Below are 15,891 nucleotides of genomic sequence, written 5' to 3' on the forward strand. Positions count from 1 at the left end.
CCTCCCGCAGTGGCTCTCAACCAGGGGCAGTGTTTTCCCCAGGGCACACTTGGCAATGTCTGGAGACACTTTTGATTGTAGCGATTGCGGTGGGGGTCGGGGAAACCACAGGCATCCAGAGGGTAGAGGCCAAGGATGTTGCTGAACATGCCTCGATGCACAGGATAGCCCGCAACAAAGATTCACCAGGCTCAGCATGCCCATGGTGCTGAGGATGAGAACCCCTGATCCTCTGGCATCTCCAGCACTAGTTTCTTTGGCTCCTAATCAATAAAGAATGGCTCCCTCTGTAATTTGATCCTCATACAGCATTTACATGGAAACATACCAGTTGAGTGCTATTTCTGTCATGCTATGTTTTTGGCGCCACAGAGGAAAATGAGGAAAGCTGGCAAAGTCTGGCTCCTTTCCTCTAATGACAAAGTTTAGCAGAGCCCAGGCCCTTTCCTTAGTGACCCCCAGGCGCTGAGCTGGGGTCTGTGTCTGGATGCTCACCTGGATTCTTCAGTTGTTGATGTGCCCTACAGCTCCCTGTCCTCTGCTTTGCTTATCTCTAAGCACATGCATCACTCCAGAGCTGTAATGATGCATGCTTACGGGAATCTCCAGAGATCTGCAGCTCCTAATTGTCTATTTTGTTCAGTAAATTGTACTCATTACTGAGCCACGTGAGGCACAGAAGGACATTAGCCTTACTGGGTGCCCTCTGTCTGAGCATGGGTAATGGGACATTATCAGGAAGGACTCCACAGTATTGAACTAAGATGCTTAAAAACAATCCTCCATCCAGTTTCTCAGCTGAATACTTTTTTTCTAAATATAACCTCCTGTCCCCCTTTTTCCTAACCATTCTTAGCTCTGCTTAGATTTGTATTAATTATTATTTTCTCTTTAGTGAGTCTGGTTTTAGTTTAAGCTCTAAAAGCCAGAGACCTCAGAAAGGATGGGATGTCCTTTTCACTTCTCCCTCTCAGCCCTCCACTGCCTCTGAGAAGGGCACACCAAATCTCCTTTTGGTCTCAAAATCTTCACGACAGATGAAAATCCAAAGCAGCTTTAGTTATAATGCTCCTGGTGCCTACATCCATTGCACTAAGGACTGCAAACAGATGAGGAGGGAATGGGCATGTGACTTTCAGTGACACTGGATAAAATAAAATGGCATGGGCAGAACGATGTGCTTTGCTACCACTATTATCTACCAAATTGGAAATCATCAACTCTCTGGTAAGCAGTTTCCCATCTCCCCCCCAAAAAAAGTGATTAATGCAGGAAAAGTTAAGGAAAGTGATCCATGGAAGAGTAGGGTGCTGAGAGAGGGGAATCTGTGTCAGCAGAGATAACAATATGATATAGCTACAGGAAAACAGCACTCAGGTCTAGTTCCCTTCTCAGGAAGGCCCAGCAACACCCTCACCCTCTATGTAAATCAAGCCCCATACAAACTCACTAAAAAATTCTTATGTTGAGATATTCCCATGCAGATTCTATCCCATCACCTTGACCATAGTTTTAGCTTTGTAAGTGCTGATCTTAACAGTGTTTATGACCTGAATCACTAAAGGCTTTGGGAAACTTTCACAGATAGGGCACCCCACTGCACTGATGCCAAGAGGGGATCTTGTCTTAGTTAAGACAAGAGTAAAACCAGAACAACAATGGCAAAGAATGCCTTTGACTTACCCTGGAGTAGAGGGTGTGAGAGCCTTCAAATGCACTTACATCCTCATGACCCATCAGCTCTGTTGCCTTTCATCACTCACTTCTGCATGGTGGATCACAACCAATCGATCACCAACTACCAAAGATGAAAAATGAATGAATGAATACATTAGGCCAGAAGATCCATAACTTCAAGTTCCAAGCCACTGCTCCTCAAATGAATTTGCTAGCATGGGCTAACTATCAGTACTTAACACATAAACCCAAACATATACAATGGTTTAAGCTCAATAAAAGCTTATTTCTTGTTCCTATATACATACTGGACAATTGAACCGTCTCCCTTAACAGCAATCCAGGCAGCCAGGCTGACAAAAGTCCTGCCATCCTTTAACACAGCATCCCAAGATCTCATAGGGACCCTCTCCATTCCAGCCTACAAGGAGTATAAAATAGCACGGAGGAACTTGCATGGGTGCTCTCTTTTTGTTTCTTTTTTCCCTAGAAATGGACCACAATACTTTTCCACTTCCACTTAGTTACACAGCCACACCTAAATCCATGGGTTGCTGGGTAGCTAATAATCAGTATCACACAAGCCTGACTCCAGCCCAACAAAGAAGATATTAGGTTTAGAGTATGGAGTTCTGGGTGAGACACTAACAGTAAATCTGACTTAGTTTCTTAATGACTCTGAGATCTGGTTTCCTCATCTGTGAAATACTCTGCTTCCCTCATTGACCTATGCGTCAATGTGAAACTCAAAAATGAGACAAAACAGCAAGCATAGCTCCTGGGTATCTTGACAAAATGCTGAGTTGCAAACTCCCAGATGTTGTTCTTTGACCACACTTGAAGTACAAAAGAGATTTTAAAAATTAGAGAATATTTTTGTATACCACAAAGTGATCTGCAGATACAAAGAACTGGCACCAACTTTGATTATACATAAAATCCCCATTTTCAGGATACCAGGTAAAATTTCAAAGAGTCACAAGATTTCAGAACTAGAAAGAATTTAAGTGGTCACTGCTTTCCCCTCTTATTTTCCAGACAAGGAAACAAACTCAGAAGTCAACAATGTCCCTCAAATCTCATACTAACTCAGTGTGCTGGAATCAGAGTACAGAAATTGGACTTTTTCTTCTGTTATTATAAAAATTCAATTGATAAGCTGCTGAAGAAGAAAAGGTAATTATTTTTCTTCTGCTAAAGTGAGAGTAAATGGCTGCTCTGGCCCAAATCTAAAAAGGTACCAGAAGGACGCATTCAACAACATGGACCACCATCATACTGAATGTAAGGGAAGTGGGTCACAGGGCAGACCAAGTTTTTCAAGCAAATGTTCTTCGAAACAGTGATCACCACCAAAGTTATATCTCACATGTCCAAAGGGAAGCGGGTCACAGGGCAGACCAAGTTTTTCAAGCAATGACTCAGTGTGTATGTATGGAAAATAAAAATTCTTGTTTTTGCCATGGACCCAATTTAAAAACATCTGATTGGGGAATGACTCTTCTAGGATGAAGAAAGTTTTTTTTCTTCTGCAGGAAAGTTAAAAAAAACACAAGGATGTATAGTAAAGAATACTACTCAAGAACAGTCAGTGAAGAAAAAAATGAGGTGCAAAAAAGAAGTCAGGCCTTGAATTTCTGCCCAACACAATACTATTCATGCTGCGGTTTAAAAACCCTACTTTAAGGAATTACCCAGAATTTTCTTGGCTCCAGCCCTGTAGACACAGCATCTTCTGTGTACTGATGGCAGGTGAAGAAATTCAGCACTGGAAAAGGCAGGACTGACATGAGGTTGGGTCCCAGTTTTCTACCATTCTCTAGTTCTGTTAGCTTGGTCAAATCACTCAGCTCTGAGGTGAAACTCTTTGTCTATAAAATGAGAAGGTCAAGCAAAACCATCCCTAAGGTTTCTTACAACTCTGAATTATTAGGATTCTCTGAGAAGAAGTATTAGTGGGATTTCTTTTTGCTCTAGGTTCACTGCATGAAAATACCTTTTAGATAAGAATTTTTCAGGGGATTCAGAAATATTGACACTTTATGAGAATCAGTTGGCCATAGAATTTTGACTTAGAAAGGATTTTTTTTTTCAAGAGACATGCATCACATCTCACCCAATTCCAGTGACCCAGGTGAGAAAACTGAGGTTCAGAAAGGCAAAGAAATGTATTTGAGGTCACATAATGAGGTAATGTTAGCAAACTGTTGTGACTACTGCTGTCCAGCGTCAGCAAGATTTTAGGATTTGGCATTGGTAATAAAAATCAGCTCATGAGTTCACTTGAAGAGAGGTGGAAATAAACTCCAAAAAGCTGAGCCATAGCACAGGGACAGCATGAGGAAGCAGGTGATTCGGGTGATGAGCAGGAGCAGAGTTCTATGCCTCCAGAAGGGTCAAAGCTCATACGCACAGTAATCTCACTAGCAACAGTATCACCTCCTTCAAATATATGGCTACAAAATTCATATCAAAAACAGTCAATTATTTTTTAAAAAATGAAAGAAAAGGTAGTTCAAAAGAGGGGAATAAATGAACAAACCCTGGCTAATAAGGTCAATAAAACCAAAGTTCAGGATGTGAATCGCTAATAAAATCTTAAAATTGTAGAATACTTGTTAGGAATTTTTAAGTTTTACAAGAAACTGATTCAGAATAACTTTGACCTACTATTGTGGACAGCCCTAAAATATAGTAAGCATGAGCATTATTTTTACTAATACTCTCACCACTATCTTCAGATACATAATTATTGGTTATTGATTAGGTTTAAAAGTTACATGTGTATTTCCATAGTCCCATCCATGTGTACAGACAAGTTTTATAAGCAAAGAGGTAGACACTAGGAAGTTGTTGGGAAATTTGATTGAATCATGAATTCAACCTCATTTTCAATTAGCCAACAATATGTATGCAAGGGCTTTCAAAACCTGTGCTCCAATGCTTGTCAGCTTACCCTCTCCATCTCCCACACACAGCCAGCAAAGTAATGGCACCCATTCTTAACCCCCACAACCATCATTCCTACTCTGTATCAATATTTCTGGCTTTCATAACTTTTTTTTTTTTCCTTTTTTAAAGGATTTTCTTTGGGAACTGACACAGCCTTTCAAAATCTTCTAGACCAGAGGCTGCACATCACTGGTTTGCCAGCTCGTGTTTCATCTCCTCCAGGAATTCCCAGAGACAGCAGTGCCATCTACTGGTAGGGAGGGCATAACTTGTTTTCTGGAAGCCTGCGTTTGACATGCCTGAAAGAACGGCAGCCTAGATTTGTGTTTCTGTGAGCCTTCCTTTTCTAGAGCACATTACAAGCATAACTGATGCTTACAACCTGAGACACAGAAATCCACAGGAGCTCCCATCGTGAAGGGCAGTTCCTTGGGAAGCCGTAGAAAACCCAGCCAGTCAAGCCAGTAGAGAGGCAGCTCTGCCTTCTCAAAGCTCCAGAGGCAGAGCTTCACTGAATTAAACACTTCCTAGCTCTCTTCACCCTAGGGCTTCCGTATCAGATGATCTCACCTTGCTGCCACCTGTGGCAATGTTATCCCACTCCATCTTACAGCAAGAGTCCAGGGGAGGTGCTCAGACCTCTATCAATGTGACGGCTCTTAGATTTACACAGTGTGACACAGATCCTGCTCAAAGGACAATACTGCTTAGGCATGCAGGTCAGAGTCTAATCTCTCATTCACTCTTCCCTCCCTGACCCAGGGACAGAAACGACAGAAAGGAAATGATTTTGTTGTTGCTTTGGAAGCAACCTAAGTGGGCTTTTACTGAATCAGAGAATAAACCTTGTCCTGTAGGTCACTGCTTCCCTTAAGATGAACTAAGCCTGCCAATCTTTCTGCTTTCCCTTGTTTAACCTAATAAGTGTTTTTCAACCTTTCCAAAACCCTTGCCTCCTGTTCACAGACTAAACATAAACACTGCATGTCCTTTGTGTAGTTTATATAACAAAAGCGACATTTTCTCTCTAAACACAAAAGCATATATCTTTTCAAACTGTACTCCCCACCCCAGCCTCAGAATTCCTTCCTCTCCCCATGGATACCAGCTAGAAACAAATCACTGACAAGTTCTAAAATTACTCTAATTTGCTTTATGTACCAATCTGTCAGGTGACAATCTATATTTTACTTTATGAGGTCATTTGTTACATTCCCAACAAGCTTTGCAACACCTTTTCTTTTACTTTTGCTCACCCCAGAAAACCACCAAAAGTTGATCTGCTACAGTTGATGTTAATTCTGATTCCCCCTAACAAATTTAAGTGTCCCTTCTTTAGTTAGTTTGAACTTGCCAAGTAAATCGATTTCTTAACACGTTTGGGCATTTCACAGGCATGCAGTGTGTCTGAGGTGTTTGAAAAAAAAATCACACCGTTTCCTAAAGAAACAAAACTTTGTATGGGGAAGGTAAGAGTAATAAAAAGCCTTGGAACCCCTGTCAGGATGTCTCTGAGGAATCAGGTAGACAGATCCTTGTCCATTTCCTACCAGAATAAGTTGTAAATGAATTATAGTGGAATTCCAAAATACAGTAAAAATCTTCCTAATGATAGTTTAAACCATTCCGTACCAAGCAAACTAACAGGTATATCTAATAAATTAACTAGTGGAAAACTGAAGGGACTTTTCATACTTTGTTATGAGCTGTACAGTATGCTCTTGCTATTTCAGGTCTAGGGAAATTGAGAAGGAAAGAGGCAGAGGATGCCTTTTGTAAAGTATGACTTCAAGGAGACATCTCCCCCACCCCCCAAACCACTCTCTCTCTCTCTCTCTCTCTCTCTCACACACACACACACACACACACACACACACTCAGCTTTTGGCATCCAAAGGCCTTCTTTAAACACGCACTTTTGAAAGAATTAAGGAGATCTAAACGGGTGTAACCTGCCTTCCTTTCTCCCTAGCACCCATTAACATGCTAAAAATAAGTCATTACTTGATTCGGCAGCCCAGAAAAACCTCAGTTTACAGAGATAACCACCCCCACCCCGGCAAAAAAAAAAAAAAAAAAAAAATATATATATATATATATATATATATTAGGTTTTCTTGAAGGAGAATCTCCGTGTGATGGTCTGCTCTGCAGTTCACTGCGGGGATCTTCCCCCTCACAACTACCAGCCACCAGTTTCGCTGTAATTTCTCATTGTAGCCTCTCACTTAGACCTTCTCCGCCAGTGCCCAGCGGCTTTTAAAATATTTTTTTTTTTTTCCCTTCTCTTTACGAATCTCTTGATCCGTTCTGCAGGCTAAAAGCGTTTCGGTGCAACTCTGGGGTGAGAGCTCCAGGCAGGTCGGGAGAAGCCTTCCACCGGCGCACCTGGGCTGGCCCGCGGGTCCTGCCCCCACCCCCGCCCGCACGGCTGCGCCAGGAATACGGCTTTGGTCGCCGCCGCCTCCGCCGGATTAGTTCGAGTCCCGTGGCTTGGCCAAAGTGACACTACATTTTTTTTTTCTTCATTCTCACATGTGACAGGTCCCACTGCATTAAAGCCATCTTCTTCCCGGCTCTAGGCCAGGTCTTGCGCCGGAGACGTCCCCGCCCCACCACCCTTCATCCTTTACCTGGGGAGGGGGCCGGTACCAGCATCCCTCCGGGAAAGAAACAAAGGCGAAGGCGAGGCTACCAGGTGGGCAACTCCCCTCGGGTGGACCCGGCACCGCGGTGAGGAGGATGGGGAGATGCATTAGCGGGCAGAAAAGGGAAACCGAGGCACCGAGGGAGACGACTGAGCCTGGGTCTGCATCCTCTCCCAAGTGAGGCTCCCCGGGCAGGCGGACCTCAGACTTCCCCCCGCCCCGCTCGCCCGCAATAGGCCGCAGAGGGGCAGGGAGCCCGCCCCGCGGCAGCTCTTACCTCGGGAGAGGCGCTCCCGCTCCCTCCGACGGCTCGGGGAAAGAGCTCCGCCGCTCGCGCACGCGCATTCGCGTTCTCGCCCCTCCGCGCCACCGCGCGCGCCCCTTCGACCTGGCTTTGGCCCGCCCCCGCCCCGTCCGTCAGCGTCCGCGAGAGCCAATCCACTAGCACGGGAGGGCCAGCGCAGGTCACGTGGTCTGACTAGCCAATCACCAAGCTGCCCTCGGCAGCACCCGTTCCGATGTCTCCGGGGATTCGGTTGCTACAGAGTGGATCGGGTGAGAGGCGGGTACAAAGGGCTGAATCTCTGTTTGGGGCGCTGATTGGTGCTAGATTGATCAATTACTAGATCTATTGATATCTCAAATTCTAAATATGAACAAGAATGACCTGGGCATCTTATTAAAAAGCGGATTCTGATCCTGTAAGCCTGAGACGGGCACTTGAAATTCTGCCTAACAATCTCTAGACAGTGATGATGCTCCTGGTCTGAGGACCACGCTTTGGGTAGCAAGATTTTAAAGGCACTTGTCTAAAAATGATGGTTATAACCCCCTGCTCCATGTTATCTAGAAGTTTCAAAACCTCTTCCTTCCTCAACTGATAAAGCATTCCAGTGACTGACTGAACAAGGGGTGTTCTGGTGACGCTTGTAGTTTGGGCACAGGCTGAGGGAAGGCATGTTTGATTTGAACATCACCCATCTTTGTTCCATGGGGCAGTAACTAATTTGGTGGACGCTCCTCATTGAGAACATTAAATCATCCTGAAGTATTGGACATGTGTCACTGTGCTGTATTCTTGTCCAGAGAATCAGCATAAATGGTTCCTGCTTTTTGGAAATTTGCAGTCAGTAACAGAAATACACAGGCAAACTCGGGAAGAAGCATTGTAGGAATAAAATCCAGGGAGCTAATTGCTGCAGCTCCTTGGAAAATTCAGGTCAGGAACTATCCAATATAAGCCAGAGAGTTTGTAATATCCTATCTTAGGAAACTTTGAAATTGCCCAGATAGACTTCTGTCAGTAATCCCAGAGTCTGGGAATCAGGAAGCCCAGTGCCTCTGTCATCTCTCAAACTTGACCTAAATCTGAGTATTTTCAGACTGGCTAGACTATTTGTTGTTCAGCATAGTTCTATTCCCCAGTAGCGTACCAGTGTGATTCAAAGGTCTAAGTGCTACAGTCTCCAAAACCTTCTTCCTACTGCAGGCCAGGTGGTGTGACACTGCTTCAGCAGTTTTCTCTCACTGCTCCTCAAGGTGATCAAAATGTCACTTAGAGAAAACTTCTATCCTTGTCGGTATATCTTGGGCCTCTGGCTTATCAGCCCCAGAAGTGAAGCCTGCTTAATAATCTCAGCTATTGTTCACCAGTGACTCTATCAGAGATAGCATAGCACAAAACTCCGAGTTACAAGAATGCACTGAATCTAGCGCAGCAATGGTTCTGGCTGTGGCAAGAGTAAACAACTAAGAAGAATATGTTTGAAAGTTTATTTTGCTATCTTTAAACCAGTGGTTCTCAAGCTTGGGTATACAGTAACACTTTTTTTTTTTTTAATTGGAGGATAATTGCTTTACAATGTTTTGTTAGTTTCTGCCATACAACAATGTCAATCAGTCGTTAAGTATCCATATGTCCCCTCCCTCCTGAATATCCCTCCGACTGCTCTAGGTTGTCACAGAGCCCTGAGTTGAGCTCCGTGTGTTATATAGCAACTTCCCACTAGCTATCTGTTTTATATATGGTAATGTAAATGTTTCAGTCCTACTCTCTCAGTTCATTCCACCCTCCCCTTCCCCTGCTGTGGCTACAAGTTTGTTCTCTATGTCTGCCCCTCTGTCCCTGCCCTGCAAATAGGTTCCTCAGTACTATTTTTCTAGATTCCATCTATATGCATTAATATATGATATTTGTTTTTCTCTTTCTGACTTATTTCACTCTGTGTAACAGACTCTAAGTTCATCCATCTCACTAGAAGTGACTCAAATTAATTCCTTTTAACAGCTAAATAATATTCCATTGTACCTACCTGTACTACTTCTTCATCCATTCATCTGTCAAAATGGTAATAAAAACAAAAATAAACAAATGGGACCTAATTAAACTTAAAAGTTTTTGCACAGCAAAGAAAGCTAAAAACAAAATGAAAAGACAGTAGTGCTTTTAAGGAAGTAGATTTGGGCGGGGGGGAATCCTGTGCCTAGAGATTTTGATTGGAGTGAGGAGTGGAGCCTGGGCAACAATAGGTTTAAAAAGTTCCACTGGTGATTTGTATCCAGCCATGCTTGAGAATACCTATATAAGCTGCTAGATTGAGGGACTCATTTTTTAACAAGGGAAATCAACTCTGCAACACAGATCACTAAGGACGTAAAGACTGGAAACAGAGGGAAAGCTTCCAGATAATTTGTGAGAACAGATTTTTTTAAAACCAAAAAATAATTCATAGGTAATAAATATTCCAAAGACTATTTAGTGGACTAAATCTAAAAGCCAGGTTCACAACTAGGTTTAATTCCAGTTGATTAAGTAAATATTGCCCCCAAAGAAACTATTACCTTTTGACAACCACTACAAACTGATGAAATCTCTGGTGCTATCTTGACTTGTTTTGTGTCCTTCTTAACTAAAAGCAGATTTCTATTTGAGCATTATTGAGAGTTATTCTCTGAGGCTTTTCCCAAGACTTGCAACAGAACCACCTGGAGTCCTGGTGAAAGCACAGATTACCTGGTGGCACCACAAACTTCCTCTAGGCTCTCTCCTATAACAATTCTGAAGCCAACTCTAGTTAAACTTGAATCTACATTGTATCTTCTGTTACAGAACATCTCAAACTCTCAAGCTCTGCTATTAGTTTAGTTTGCCATGATATGAATGAAATGCCATGAAATGAAGGAGGTGAGTCCATTTTAAGGTATTCTGAAAGAGTCTCAATTCTCTTTATTGAGATTTTACCAAATTCTTATATTTTGTGACATAAAATGATTAGTGCCTGGACCTTGGAAACCTGTTGTTGCACAGTTTTTCTATGGAGTGATATTTGCTGTAGTGGAATATGACCTAGTTTTTAACTGAATTAGTGAGGTACCCTCAGAACACTCTGCCAATAACAGCCATCTTGCTCAAAAATGACTTGATTTGCCACATTAGAAATATGGAATCCGATGTGTAAGTCTGAAATCTAACTTCCTTCTGCTCTGACACTTTTAAAAATATATTTCACAGAATTAAATGGAGGAGAAATTTTTCTCACCTCATAAACTTGTAGCTTTATCCACTGGGTAAAATAAGGACAATTTTCACTGATATTTAACTAGCATCAGTAATTTAAATTTTTAACTAGAAAAAAGCATTTATTTTATCTTGTGAATATCATCATTTCAAAAAGATGCATCAAGAAACAAAAGAAATTCTTGCTGGAGGACAAAAATTGGGGGGATAAAAAGGAACACCCAGGCTGTCATTCATTTTCTGTTTCTGTCTGTTTGCCTCACAGGTATAACCTGGCTATTCTGTCTCAGGAAATGGAAATGTTAGTATCTGATATAAATCAGGCATTAGCTTATGCAATCCCCCTTCCCCATTTCCCCAGCACAAAATTGCTTAGTAGGAGATTTAGGTATATTTGAAAAGAAAAGAAAAAGATTAGATATAAACAGCCAAGTCTCCAAAAATCCACCCATTGCTCCATGATAATCAGAACCTCCACAGGACTGCTTTATGATTGCTAATTATGTTTTCATCTCTCTAGCAATAAATAGCTTCTCTAAACTTCATTTATTTCATTCATGAAGACCCACTGATTACCCAAGATTCTAGTCCCTATCATATAAATCTAGCCAGGATAACCATTTTCTGTCTGTGTATCTTTGTTTTAATAGCTGCTATCTTTTTTTCCACTTTCTAGTGTAAAAGTATGTAGATTTAGCCTAAAACAGTGGACATTTTAAGATAAGTTTACATTCTTTACATCTTTATATTATCTGTCAGTTCAGTTCAGTTTAGTCGCTAGTCATGTCTGACTCTTTGTGACCCTGTGGACTACAGTATGCCAGGCTTCCCTGTCCGTCACAATAGCCATAAGTTTGCTCAAACTCATGTCCACTGAGTTGATGATGCCATCCAACCATCTCATCCTCTATTGCCCCTTCTCCTCTTGCTCTCAATATTTTCCAGCATCAGGGTCTTTTCCAGTGAGTCAGTTCTTCGCATCAGGTGGCCAAAGTATTGGAGTTTCAGCTTCAGCATCAGTCCTTCCAATGAATATTCAGGACTAATTTCCTTTAGGATGGACTGGTTTGATCTCCTTGCAGTCCAAGGCACTCTCAAGAGTCTTCTCCAACACCACAATTCAAAAGCGTCAATTCTTCAGCACTCAGCTTTCTTTATAGTCCAACTCTAACAACCATACATGACTACTGGAAAAAGCATAGCTTTGCCTAGACGAAACTTTCTTGGCAATATCTCTGCTTTTTAAAATGCTGTCTAGGTTGGTCATAGCTTTTCTTCCAAGGAGCAAACATCTTTTAATTTCATGGCTGCAGTCACCATCTGCAGTGATTTTGGAACCCAAAATATAAAGTCTGTCACTGTTCCCATTGCTTCCCCATCTATCTGCCATGAAGTGATGGGACCAGATGCCATGATCTTAGTTTTCTGAATGTTGAGTTTTAAGCCAGCTTTTTCATTCTTCTCTTTGACTTTCATCAACAGGCTCTTTAGTTCTTCTTTGTTTTCTGTCATAAGGGTGGTGTCATCTGTGTATCTGAGATTATTGATATTTCTCCCAGCAATCTTGATTCCAGCTTGTGCTTCATCCAGCTTGGCATTTTGCATGATGTACTACTGTGGGCAGGAATCCCTTAGAAGAAATGGAGTAGCCGTCATAGTCAACAAAAGAGCCTGAAATGCAGTACTTGGATACAATCTCAAAAACAACAAAATGATCTCAGTTCGTTTCCAAGGCAAACCATTCAGTATCATGGTAACCCAAATCTATGCCCCGACCAGTAATTGCTGAAGAAGCTGAACTTGAACATTTCTATGAAGACCTACAAGACCTTCTAGAACTAACACCCAAAAAAGATGTCCTGTTCATTATAGGGGACTGAAATACAAAAGTAGGAAGTCAAGAAACACCTGGACTAGCAGGCAATTTGGCCTTGGAGTACAGAATAAAGCAAGGCAAAGGCTAATATAGTTCTGCCAAGAGAACGCATTGGTCATAGCAAACACCCTCTTCCAACAACACAAGAGAAAACTCTACACGTGGACATCACCAGATGGTCAACACTGAAATCAGATTGATTATATTCTTCGTAGCCAAACATGGAGAAGCTCTATACAGTCAGCAAAAACAAGACTGGGAGCTGACTGTGGCTCGGATCATGAACTCCTTATTGCCAAATACAGACTGAAATTGAAGAAAGTGGAGAAAACCACTAGGCCATTCAGGTATGACCTAAATCAAATCCCTTATGACTCTACAGTGGAAGTGAGAAATAGATTTAAGGGACTAGATCTGATAGAGTGCCTGATGAACTATGGATGGAGGTTCGTGACACTGTACAGGAGACAGGACTCAAGACGATCCCCAAAAGAAATGCAAAAAAGCAAAATGGTTGTCTGAGGAAGCGTTACAAATAGATGTGAAAAGAAGGGAAGCAAAAAGCAAAGGAGAAAAGGAAAGATATATCCATTTGAATGCAGAGTTCCAAAGAACAGCAAGGAGAGATTAAAAAAAAAACAAACCAAAAAACAAAAACCTTCCTCAGTGATCAGTGCAAAGAAATAAAAGAAAACAATAGAATGAGAAAAACTAGAGATCTTGTCAAGAAAATTAGAGATATCAAGGGAACATTTCATGCAAAGATGGGCTCAATAAAGGACAAAAATGGTATGGACCTAACAGAAGCAGAAGATTTTAAGAAGAGGTGGCAAGAATACACAGAAGAACTGTACAAAAAAAGATATTCATGACCAGATAATCACGATGGTGAGATCACTCACCTAGAGCCAGACATCCCAGAAGGTGAAGTCAAGTGGGCCTTAGGAAGCATCACTATGAACAAAGCTAGTGGAGGTGATGGAATTCCAGTTGAGCTATTTCAAATCATGAAAGATGATGCTGTGAAAGTGCTGCACTCAATATGCCAGCAAATTTGGAAAACTCAGCAGTGGCCGCAGGACTGGAAAAGGTCAGTTTTCATTCCAATCCCAAAGAAAGGCAATGACAAAAAATGCTCAAACTACTGCACAATTGCATTCATCTCACACACTAGTAAAGTGATGCTTAAAATTCTCCAAGCCAGGCTTCAGCAATACGTGAACTGTGAACTTCCAGATGTTCAAGCTGGTGTTAGAAAAGGCAGAGGAACCAGAGATCAAATTGCCAACATCCACTGGATCATCAAAAAAGCAAGAAGAGTTCCAGAAAAACATTTATTTCTGCTTTATTGACTATGCCAAAGCCTTTGATTGTGTGGTCACAATAAACTGTGGAAAATTCTGAAAGAGATGGGAATACCAGACCACCTGACCTGCCTCTTGAGAAACCTGTGTGCAGGTCAGGAAGCAACAGTTAGAACTGGACATGGACCAACAGACTGGTTCCAAACAGGAAAAGGAGTACGCCAAGGCTGTATGTTGTCACCCTGCTTATTTAACTTATATGCAGAGTACATCATGAGAAATGCTGGGCTGGAGGAAGCAGAAGCTGGAATCAAGATTGCTGGGAGAAATATCAATAACCTCAGATATGCAGATGACACCACCTTATGGAAGAAAGTGAAGAAGAACTAAAGAGCCTCTTGATGAAAGAGGAGAGTGGAAAAGTTGGCTTAAAGCTCAACATTCAGAAAACTAAGATCATGGCATCCAGTCCCATCACTTCATGGCAGATAGATGGGGAAACACTGGAAACAGTGTCAGACTTTATTTTTCTTGGCTCCAAAATTGCTGCAGATTGTGATTGCAGCCATGAAATTATAAGGCGCTTACTCCTTGGAAGGAAAGTTATGACCAACCTAGACAGCATATTAAAAAGCGGAGACATTAAATTTGTCAACAAAGGTCCGTCTAGTCAAGGCTATGGTTTTTCCAGTGGTCATGTATGGATGTGAGAGTTAGACTATAAAGAAAGCTGAGCACCGAAGAATTGATGCTTTTGAACTGTGGTGTTGGAGAAGACTCTTGAGAGTTCCTTGGACTGCAAGGAGATCCAACCAGTCCATTCTAAAGGAGATCAGTCCTGGGTATTCATTGGAAGAACTGATGTTGAAGCTGAAAATCCAATACTTTGGCCACCTGATGTGAAGAGCTGACTCATTTGAAAATACTCTGGTGCTTGGAAAGATTGAGGGCTGGAGGAGAAGAGGATGACAGAGGATGAGATGTTTGGATGGCATCACCAACACAAGGGACATGAGTTTGGGTGGACTCCGGGAGTTGGTGATGGACAGGGAGGCCTGGCGTGCTGTGGTTCATGGTGTCACAAAGTGTCAGACACGACTGAGTGACTGAACTGAACTGAACTGAACTCTGCATATAAGTTAAATAAGCAGGGTGACAAATATATTATCTATAAAGATTTATAAATATTCCTTATAATGTTTTATATATTATTTCATACTTAAAATGTGTAATGCCCATCTATACCTCCCCACCTTAAGAAATAAAACATTATTAATACAGACCCCATGGGCCCCTTCCAACAAGTTAATTCTTTAAATGGAGATACCACACTTAGCAAGCTTAGCCACAAAGGAGAGAGAAAGATTTATGAAAGTAAACACCATATGTATACATACAATAGAAAACATAAGCATAATTTTTACTGAATAAAATGTTTAGAAGTTCCAAACTGATAAAAGAATAGCAAAACTGGAAATTCCATGTGTTCAACTTCTGTGATTCCATTCCATGTGGTTCAACTGCTATCCCACAAGGAGTCAGACACAACTGGCCAACTGAACAACAACAGCAACAACTCCTATGCAGGTAACTTTTAGAAGACTACATAAGTATTGTGCAACAGAAATAAGGGAAGGAATCAAGTCTCATTCATTCAACAAAAATACTATGTGAAACCTGGCTTTTAGCTCATTTTAAGTTAAATTTAAGGCATCACAGTTCAAAATAAAAAGTTTTACATTACAAGTGAGGCACGTTCACTGTAAGAAAGAAGGAAGACCAATTCTTAATGAGATCAGAGAAGACTTTCTGCAAGAAGCAATACCTGAACTGAATTTCAGAGCACCAGTAAAAGCCAGCAGAGGGCGAGCAGAAAGGTGTTTAATTTGACTGGCTGTGAAAGGAGATGGAAGGTGA

General features: G+C 41.7%; 1 protein-coding gene across 2 annotated transcripts in view; it reads right to left on the reverse strand.

Moving 5' to 3' along the window:
- The window catches only part of TMEM108 (transmembrane protein 108), a 411,372-nt gene extending 403,693 nt beyond the window's left edge, over positions 1-7,679 (reverse strand). Inside the window, exons 1-2 of one of the 2 annotated variants that reach the window (XM_043474390.1) lie at positions 7,555-7,679; positions 1,684-1,798 (exon numbers count right to left, since the gene is read on the reverse strand). The gene's annotated coding sequence lies outside the window, so the exon portion shown is untranslated. Of the gene's footprint in view, positions 1-1,683; positions 1,799-7,262; positions 7,530-7,554 lie in introns of those variants that run through there. The other variant, XM_043474391.1, reaches the window with a different exon arrangement.
- Positions 7,680-15,891: the final 8,212 nt, after the last annotated feature.

Source organism: Cervus canadensis, chromosome 7 (assembly GCF_019320065.1).
Source record: "Cervus canadensis isolate Bull #8, Minnesota chromosome 7, ASM1932006v1, whole genome shotgun sequence".
Lineage (NCBI taxonomy): Eukaryota > Metazoa > Chordata > Mammalia > Artiodactyla > Cervidae > Cervus > Cervus canadensis.